The sequence below is a fragment of the Vulpes lagopus genome, chromosome 2 (assembly GCF_018345385.1).
Source record: "Vulpes lagopus strain Blue_001 chromosome 2, ASM1834538v1, whole genome shotgun sequence".
NCBI classification, from domain to species: domain Eukaryota; kingdom Metazoa; phylum Chordata; class Mammalia; order Carnivora; family Canidae; genus Vulpes; species Vulpes lagopus.
In genome coordinates, this window is record NC_054825.1 from 142,911,096 (window position 1) to 142,920,632 (window position 9,537).

The following is a 9,537-nucleotide window of genomic DNA, read 5'->3' on the forward strand; positions in this document are numbered from 1 at the left end:
ATTTTCCCTAGGCTCATTAACAGACATTTGATTGTTAAAACCTAGTGAAGATTGTAAGTACTGTCATGAATAAACAGTTGTTTATTCAAGCAGCACATTTACTACAAATTATAACAATGAGAAAAAGCAATTACATTGAGAAAAGCATTAAAGCAGTTATTACTAAATAGTGATGGGTGGCCTTTTAATTTGTTGCCTTAATTTTAAATGGACGTTATATTTAAATACTGTGGTAGCATCTTACATTCCAGTGATAGTGCCAAGTGCCCAGTAACTGAAAGAGGAACCACACATGAAACTTGGAATTCTGTTTTGAGTTATAATATGCAGAATGAAGAGAGAAGACAATTGTCTACTACATCTCTAATAGATTATGCATCTGACTGAGTAGTTGAATGAGTAATACTAAGGAAGGAAGCAAATACCTCATGCCTGGAAATGCACTAGATATTAGTTTTAAAAAAAATAAAGCATAGTCTTTATAGATGTCAACCAGCTAAAAGCTGTTAAATTTGTTCTTTCATTAGAAACCTGATGGACTTGAAATTATTTTACTCTTTATCTTGTAGGCCAATGTACTAAATGTGCACAATATCATTTTAACATAGAATGTTGTAATAGTATGTTTTAAATGAAATCCTTATATTAGAAACCTATTATAATAGGGAAATGTTTTTAAATAATTTGTGATATTTTGTGTCTGCTGATAAAATGCTGCCATGATCCTAAGTTAATTCAAGATTGTGGGGGTCTTTTCCCAAAAAAAAATTACTGCTGAAAGCAGTATATTGTACTGAGGAGGGAAGAAGGGTAGTGAGTAGGTCTATGGAGTATCAGAATTTTAAAATTCTCTGCTCCAAATTATTTAAAGTATGATGGATTCATGGACTAAATCAAGATTTATAATTAGCAATTTACAATATAAATCTTAGCTCAGATAAGACTTGTGTTTGTATTTAAACAATTTCAAATTATGTAGATATATTCAAGTTTAAAAGTGGCAAAATCCAGAGATCATCTAGATTGCTTCTCCAAGTTAGAGATTTTGCTATATATTTATGTTTTGTTTTGTTTTGTTTTTTTTCCAGCTCTTTGGAGTCTGGAAGTTTGGCTCCAGGCCTTTTTTAAAGATTTTTATTGGGGCACCTGGGTGGCTCAGTTAAGCATCTCCTTTGGCTCAGGTCGTGATCCCAGGGTCCTGGGATTGAGCCCCACATTGGGCTCCCTACTCAGCCAGGAGCCTGCTGCTCCCTCTACCTCTGCCCCTCCCTCCTGTTTGTGCTCTTTCTCTTGCTTATTCTCTCTCATATTTAAAAAAAAAACTTTTTATTTATGTATTTATTTTGGGAGTGAGAGCATGATGAGGGTCAGGGAGAGGCAGACTCCCCACTGAACAGGGATCCCAATGTGGAGCTTAATCCCAAGACTCCAGGATCATGACCTGAGCTGAAGACAGATCCCCAACTGACTGAGCCACCCAGGCAGCCCAGCTCCAGGCCTTCTTAATCCACCATCAGAAAATAGATTGGGCAGGTGGGAGAGAGACACAGAAAGTAGCTTATATGTCCCTGAATACATATAATGCTATTGAAAATGGTGCTTAAATTTGCTAAGATATCTAATGTAATCCCATTTGAAGAACGAAAATACAAATTGATAAAATTCCATGGAATGTGAATGCCTATGGAATAAGAGAGTGATAATGTTAAGGTAACAGGATTATAGGTGAGTTTTTTTTTTTTTCTCCTTTTCTTAGACATCCTCCACGTTGCTGTTATTTTTTGTGATTAAAGAAGAAAAGGGGAAAACAGAAAAGCTTGTTCACTGTCAGAAATTGGCTTTTCTTTTTCTTTCTTTTAAGTCTGGGCTTCTGAAATCAAAATCCCAGGATAAACCAAGGAGAAGTAACTCCAAATAAGTTTTTAACGTGACTGTAAGAGCCCCAAATAAGAGCAAAAAAAAAAAAAAAAAGATTCCTTGTATTCAGATGATGAGTTTTTTGTGTGGTTTTTTTTTGGGAGGTGGGAGAGGGTGGTTTTGGTAGGGAATGTAACAAATTGTATAAAAATATCTAAAACTTTATCTCATGGAGTCCCAAGTTTAACAAGTATTTTCTAGGCAATCCCCACATATTACATCCGTTAGTGTTAAAAATCTAACAATGCACTGTTAGCAGTTATTACTTTACCATGTGTGGTCATTTCCTCAGGTTGTTATAGCTTTGCTCACATTAACTCCATTTATGCTGTTGGGAATTATATATATATCACACTTCTATATGTTATAGGCTCAGTAATAGGTTATAGTTGACCCTTGAACAACAGAAGTATCAACTGTAGAAGTCCATTTATTTTTTAAAACTTTTATTTTTTTAATTTTTTTTGAAGATTTTATTTATTTATTCATAGACACAGAGAGAGAGGCAGAGACACAGACAGAGGGAGAAGCAGGCTCCATGCAGGGAGCCCGATGTGGGACTCCATCCTGGGTCTCCAGGATCATGCTGCAGGCTGCGCCAAACCGCTGCGCCACCGGGGCTGCCCTGTAGAAGTCCATTTACATGCAGATTTTTGCAATGAGTACAGGATAGTACCATTAATTTATTTTCCTTATGCTTTTCTTAACATTTTTGTTTCTAGCTCGCTTTATTGTAAATATACAGCATATAGTAAATATAGCATACAAAATACATGGTAATCAACTGTTTCTGTTATTTGGTAAGGCTCTGGTCAATAGCAGCCTATTAGTTACGTTTTGGGGGAGTCTAAAATTATACATGGGTGTTTGACTGTATGGGGGGTGGTGCCCCAACCCCCATGTTGTGTATGGATCAGTTGTATGTACATATTTTATGAAATTGCTTTTAACTCATTTAAGAAAAGAAATGAGAAAATATGCATGTATAAGTTTAACAATGTTCTCTGGTCATGGATTTGTGTAACTGTCTGAGATGACTTGTTTTCCATCTGAAGAACTTACTAGAAAATCTCTTGTAAAATGAATTGACTGGCAACAAATTCTTTCAGTTTCTGCTTACCTAGGGAAGTCTTTATTTCACCTTCATTTTTAAAAGATACCTTTGCTGAATATCAGATTATTGGTTCACAGTTTTAATTTTTTTTGTTTGAGACTTTGAATGTTTTCCCACTGCTTTCTAGCTTCAGTTGTTCCTGCTGAGAAGTCAGCCATTGCTCTTACTGGGCTTCCTTGCAAGTGATGTTTTGTTTTTCTCCAGCTTTTTTTCCAAAATATTTTCTTTATCTTTGACTTTCAGCCTTTTTTACTCTATCTGTGGGTCTCTTCATTGGCTTCCTGGATATGGAGATTATTGTTTTTCAATAAATCTGGGATTTCTTTTGCTCTTTTTCAACATTTTCATGTTTCTCTCCTGGTAGTCCCAGTTCAAGGGCTGTACAATTAAAAAATTAGTCATCTGCTCTTAATTAGTGGGCCTCAATCTGCTTTGCTTTTCAAGTTCCAGTGTTTGCTTTCTGGTTTTCTCTGTTGGCCTTTCACCCTGTTGACTGCCACTACTTGCTTCTGTGAGCTTATTTCCTCTGCTCTGACTTCTCTCTGATTCTACTCCAATTATCTAGGAAACCAGATATAACTGAACTGCTTAAACTATCTCTAGGTTAAGAGCAACATGGCTCCACTTTGAAGCCCTGAAAGACCATGCTATGAGCTACAGTCTGCCAAGACCAAGACTACCCCACCCAGAGGTAAGCATTAGTCACTGCCTGTCGAAGAGACTGAATTCTGTCTAGAAGATCTGGATTTCTAAGGCAGGCTGCTAAGAGTTTGCTTCTCTGGAAAAGTCTGGAATTTTCGAAAAACAGAACAACATACCATTTCCGATGTTGCCAATGTTGAAACAGTGGCTTCTAAATGAGTTAGCAATGTGGGCAGCCGGGTGGCTCAGCAGTTTAGCACTGCCTTAGGCCCAGGGCCTGATTCTGGAGACCCAGGATCGGGTCCCATGTTGGGCTCCCTGCATGGAGCCTGCTTCTCCCTCTGCCTGTGTCTCTGGCTCTCTCTCTCTCTCTCTCTCTCTCTCTCTGTGACTCTCATGAATGAATAAGTTTTAAAAATAAATTAAATAAATAAATAAATAACTTAGCACCAATCTGAGAAACTTACAAGGGAACATATGAAGTAGTAGTATGTACAATTAGCCCTGAGGATAGCACTAATAACCATCATTGACCAAGATGATGGATTTGAAAGTTTGGCGCCTGCCTTTGGCCTGGGGCGCGATCCTGGAGACCCGGGATCGAATCCCACGTCGGGCTCCCGGTGCATGGAGCCTGCTTCTCCCTCTGCCTGTGTCTCTGCCTCTCTCTCTCTCTGTGTGTGACTATCATAAATAAATAAAAACTAAAAAAAAAAGAATTTTTATTCTTGACAATGTGCCATTTTACTAGCAAATTTGCAGAGAACTTGAGTCCGTGAAATTATGTGGTAAATTCTGGCCCATTTCTTACTTTGGCGATATTTAGATGATAGGAGAATCTAAAGCAACCAGCAGCTCCTATCTGACATGCTTTAAAATGTTGGTCAGACCCAGAAGGCAGCAACAGCTGGATGAACCATAGCAAATGAGAGCAAATGCACCTTTTGTCTGGTCCAACTCTGCCTTGCTCCGGTGACACTTTGGCTCCAAATGTGTCCTATTGTCACTAAACATACTGCCTTTGTGTTTGTAGTTTTGAGAGTTAAACTGGAAATTCAGGAGGCAGGACAAGCATATAACTCTGGGACAGCTGAAATGAAATTCTCAAGGAAATCTCGGGAAGGATTTGGTCTTTAAATCCTTAGTGTTAAAAAAAAATCCTTAGTGTTCATTTTTACTAAAACGAAAATTTAAAATCCTGAATGCAGGGCAGTCCTGGTGACTCAGTGGTTTAGCACCACCTTCAGCCCAGGGCATCACCTTGGAGACCCGGGATCGAGTCCCATGTCGGGCTCCCTGCATGGAACCTGCTTCTCCCTCTGCCTGTGTCTCTGCCTCCCTCTCTCTCTCTCTCTGTGTCTCTCATGAATAAATAAATATAATCTTTAAAAAATAAATAAAATCCTGAATGCATTTTTTCAATCACAGTTGTTCTCCATTGATATAAGAATCATTCAAATTTAATTTATAAGGGGCTTGATGTTTAGCTTTTTTTTAAAGATTTTATTTATTCATTTGACAGAGAAAAGCACAAGCAGAGGAAGCAGCAGGAGAGGGAGAAGCAGGCCCACTCACCCCCTCACACACCACACCACACCCCCCCACACCTCTCCCACCCCCTACACCACCACCATGCAGGGTAGGGAGCCCCATGCAGGGCTTGATCTCAGGACACAGGGACCATGACCTGAGCCAAAAGCAGACACCTAACGGTTACTGAGCCACCCAGGTGCCCCAATGTTTAACTTTTAACTACTAACATGTTAATAATAAGATTTCATCCTTTTTATCAAGGATTTGAAAATATAAATCCTTTCTTAACATAAAACCAGATTTGCCTTTTAAAACAAAAATGTGGCCTACAAGAAGCTATAACTTGACCAAGTTCTTGTCATAACTTTTTTTTTAACTTTCTCATTAGAATGTGTTGACAGCAGTCACTCCTTTGCTTTACCCAACCATCATTGAAAAAATTCTTAAAAACAGTAATTCAGCCCAGAAGAGAAAATCCCAAGAAAATAGTGGGGCAGGCAGAGTTACCATTCATTTAGCCACCTTGAAACACAAGCTAGTAAATACAAAATTGGCCTCCAACTGTCCTAGGGTTCTCCCAGTACTTACCGCGGCAGCTTCACTGAAATAAGCTCATCATGCCAGACTTAAAAACGGGGTAAAGAGGAACACTTTGATTTAAACCACTTAATGTGGGGTGCTTGAGTGGCTCAGTCAGTTAGACATCTGCCCTTGGCTGGGTTCATGATCCCAGGGTCCTGGGATAGAGACCTGCATCAAGCTTCCTGCTCATCGGGAGGCCTACTTCTCCCTCTTGTCCAGGCTTGTGCTCTCTGTCGCTATCTCTGTTTCTCTCACTCAAATAAATAAAATCTTTTTAAAAAATAAATAAATAAACCACTTAATGAAAAAGAATGTTTCTTCTATTACATAAGATGACATAAAATGTGTATAAATGAGAAAATTTAATTGGCTTAAATTTCATCTACACATGGTTTGTCTTTTCTGATTATAACTAATATTTGTTTTAATTGTTTTTAAGATTTTTATTTATTCATGAGAGAGAGTGAGCAAGAGTACAAGTGAGGGTGGGGGAGAGACCAAGGGAGAAGGAGAACCAGGCTCCCCACTGAGCAGGCTTGTTCCCAGGCCCCCAAGATCCTTACTGTGTTTATTTTTAATGAAGTTCTAATATGTTGTTTATGTCATATAGTTCTGAGAAAAAGGTTTTTTAGATTGAGGCCAAAAAATGTTCATTACTCCCACCTCTTAAATTTTCCTACCTCCATGCCTGCCCCGCCAAAAATGTTCTGCAAATTCCTAATATAAAGAAAACTGGAACTTATCAACTTGGCTTGAGAAAATAAATTTATAAATTGAAATTTATGAGGTCTTCATAGAGCAGATAAAATGTACATCCTTTTCATCTGCAGAATGCTGCTTATATCAAAGGACCATTTGATAATCCAGTGAGATGAGATATATATGAAAGGACTCTTAAAATTATAATACTAAATTTAATTCTAATGATTATTATTTTTCATTAGGAAAAAATGAGTATGATGACTGTATATAAAATATTTCATTGATACCTCCAGTGAGGTGCTTTTGCGGCCTCACATTTCCTCATTCACACACCCAGGCACAGTTACCCCCTGCCAGCACTTGTATTTCTTTCCTTGAGAGCTTTCCCTTGCTATATGAGCCAGTTTTGCTGGCCAACCAGCTGGAAATATAACAGAATAACATTCAGTAGGAGCAGCCTTTAACCAAAGACTGGCGAGCTTACACCCCAGGTTCCTTACCTCCCAGGTGGGATAACTCAGAGTTATATGTCCTACACAGTCTCCAGTTTCCCCAGAGGGGTTAAGAGAGTAAGCTCTAGTCACTCATTGTCCTCATTGGCTCAATTTCATAAACGTTATTGGCTGGCTTTTCTCCCATTTCACCTCTCCATTACCCTCCTAAATCTCTTTCACTCTCCAAGTAGACTATTTGCCCTGAAATTGTTGTCTTGGGGTCTACTTCTACTTCTGGGAATCCCTAAGAAAATACTGCCCATAGCTTAAAACATTTGTAACTCCTAGAGTCACTGAATTATGGAAGCTAATCACTAAATCAAGTTACATAGAAGGAACAGTGGAAAAGTAGCACAGTGGATAGAAGGGAGATTTTGGATCAAGAATTATCTAGATTTAGGGGCACCTGGGTGGCTCAGTCAAGTGTCTGCCTTTGGCTCAGGTCTTGATCCTAAAGTCCTGGTTTCAAGGCCTATGTCGGCCTCCATGCTCAGTGGGGAGCCTTTTGCCCTCTTCCTCTGTTGTCCCTCTGCTCATGGTCTCTCTCTCTCTCTCTCTCTCTCTCTCTCTCTCTCTCACTCTCTTGCTCTTGCATTCACTCATTCTCAAATAAGTAAGATCTTTTTTTAAAAAAAAGAATTATCTAGATTCAAACTAAAGAATTATCTAGATTCAAACTATCTTCTTAGCTGTGTGACAATCCCATGAGGCAATTGTACATATGTCATATTTTATTTAAGGTTTGGAGTGGCAGGGGATTTAGACCTTAAAATAATTCTGAATATTAGATACCCCTCTTTGTAAAGGGCCTCTAGCCATTTTTCTGCCATGTTAAGCCTGTGTGTCCTTTATTCTTGAATCATTCGCCCAAATTTCTAATCCTATCGAGGTGAAAATTTTAGCACTCTTTTACTGCCTTTTTCTCAGTAAGCTCATTCCTCAGGGTATCACTTTCTACCGCACAGCAGCATCACAGCATGCTTTTAAAAACATAATTTTCTGAAACATGGCAGGTACCCCTTTTGAACTCCCTGCAAGAGAATGTGCTGCAGGAGCATATAGACCACAGGTAACTAACAGATGATAAACCTTTGTCTCACTGTGGCATTCACAAAGAGGCTGCACTTTCCCAAGCTGCCCCCAGCCAAGACTCCATGCAGTGAACATTCTGGAGTGGTCATTCTTGCCTGACATAGGACTTCTCCATATGAGTCCCTAGAACTTTGCTCAAGGACTCCCCATTGACCTGGCCAAGACTTTTTCAGAATTCTACTGCTTATCCTGCATATTTTTCCTCTTATTACCATCAGATCTTCATCTTAACCTGATGGTCCTCCTCATCTACCCCTCCCCTCTCTGCTTCATATCTTTTTCCATAGTAAATCTTTTTTATAAAAAGATTTTCTTTATTTGTGAGAGACACACAGAGAGAGGCAGAGACATAAGCAGTGGGAGAAGCAGGGTCCCCAGAATCATGACCTGAGGCAGATGCTCAACCACTGAGCCATCCAGGTGCCTCTCTCCTCAGTAAATCTTTCTTTTCTTTTTTTTTTTTTTTTTGGATTCTGCAGGTGAGTTGTTACACACTCCTTAGCAGATTTTGACTTCCATGACCACCGTCCTGCTTCTCCCCAGTAAATCTATTGCACATATAATTCCACCTGCTTCTTGGAAGGCCCCAACTGAAATACCCCCTAAGAAGAATCATGATACCAGCATTAAGATTATCATATTTCTCCACTCTCCTACACAGGTATAATTATGAAATCTCAGGCAGCCCTGGTAGCTCAGTGGTTTAGTGCCGCCTTTGGCTCAGGTCATGATCCTGGAGACATGGGATCGAGTCCCACGCCGGGCTCCCTGCATTGGAGCCTGCTTCTCCCTCTGCTTATGTCTCTGCCTCTCTCATGAATAAATAAATAAAATCTTTTAAAAAAATTATGGAATCTCTTTGCTGATAATATTGGATATTATGAATTATAGCTAGTTGTATATAACAGGTATGCATTTCTTCATAACAAGTAGATATTTTTTTAACAAGTAGATTAAACTTGGTGTAAACCCCAATCACTAAAATAATATTCTTCAGAACCCACTCCTCTTTCCTAAGCTAAATATGTAAGCCCTAATTCTCAGTCTATGTCTGCTTCAGAAATCATTTCTTGGTCCATTCGAAGGTTAGTGGTTGTTCTAGAGCCTTGAATCTAGTAGGGCCCCATTATTAGAAACTTTGTTGGAGCCCTACAGCCAAGGGACTTAGTGCCTGGTCCCTATAGGCATCCCTGCAATCTTTCCCATGTGCAACCCATAAACTGAGTCTTCTGAACCTTATAAACCGGCAATTCTTCTCCCAGTGTTTAGGAATATATCCATGTTGGTGCACCTGGGTGGCTTAGCCAGTTAAGTGTCTGCCTTCAGCTCAGATCATGACCCCAGGACCCCCCTGCGTTAGGCTCCCTGCTCAGCGGAAAGCCAGCTTCTCCCTCTCCCATGCTCCCTACTTATGCACTCTATCAGATAAAAATCTTTTTTAAAAATTTTATATATAAATTG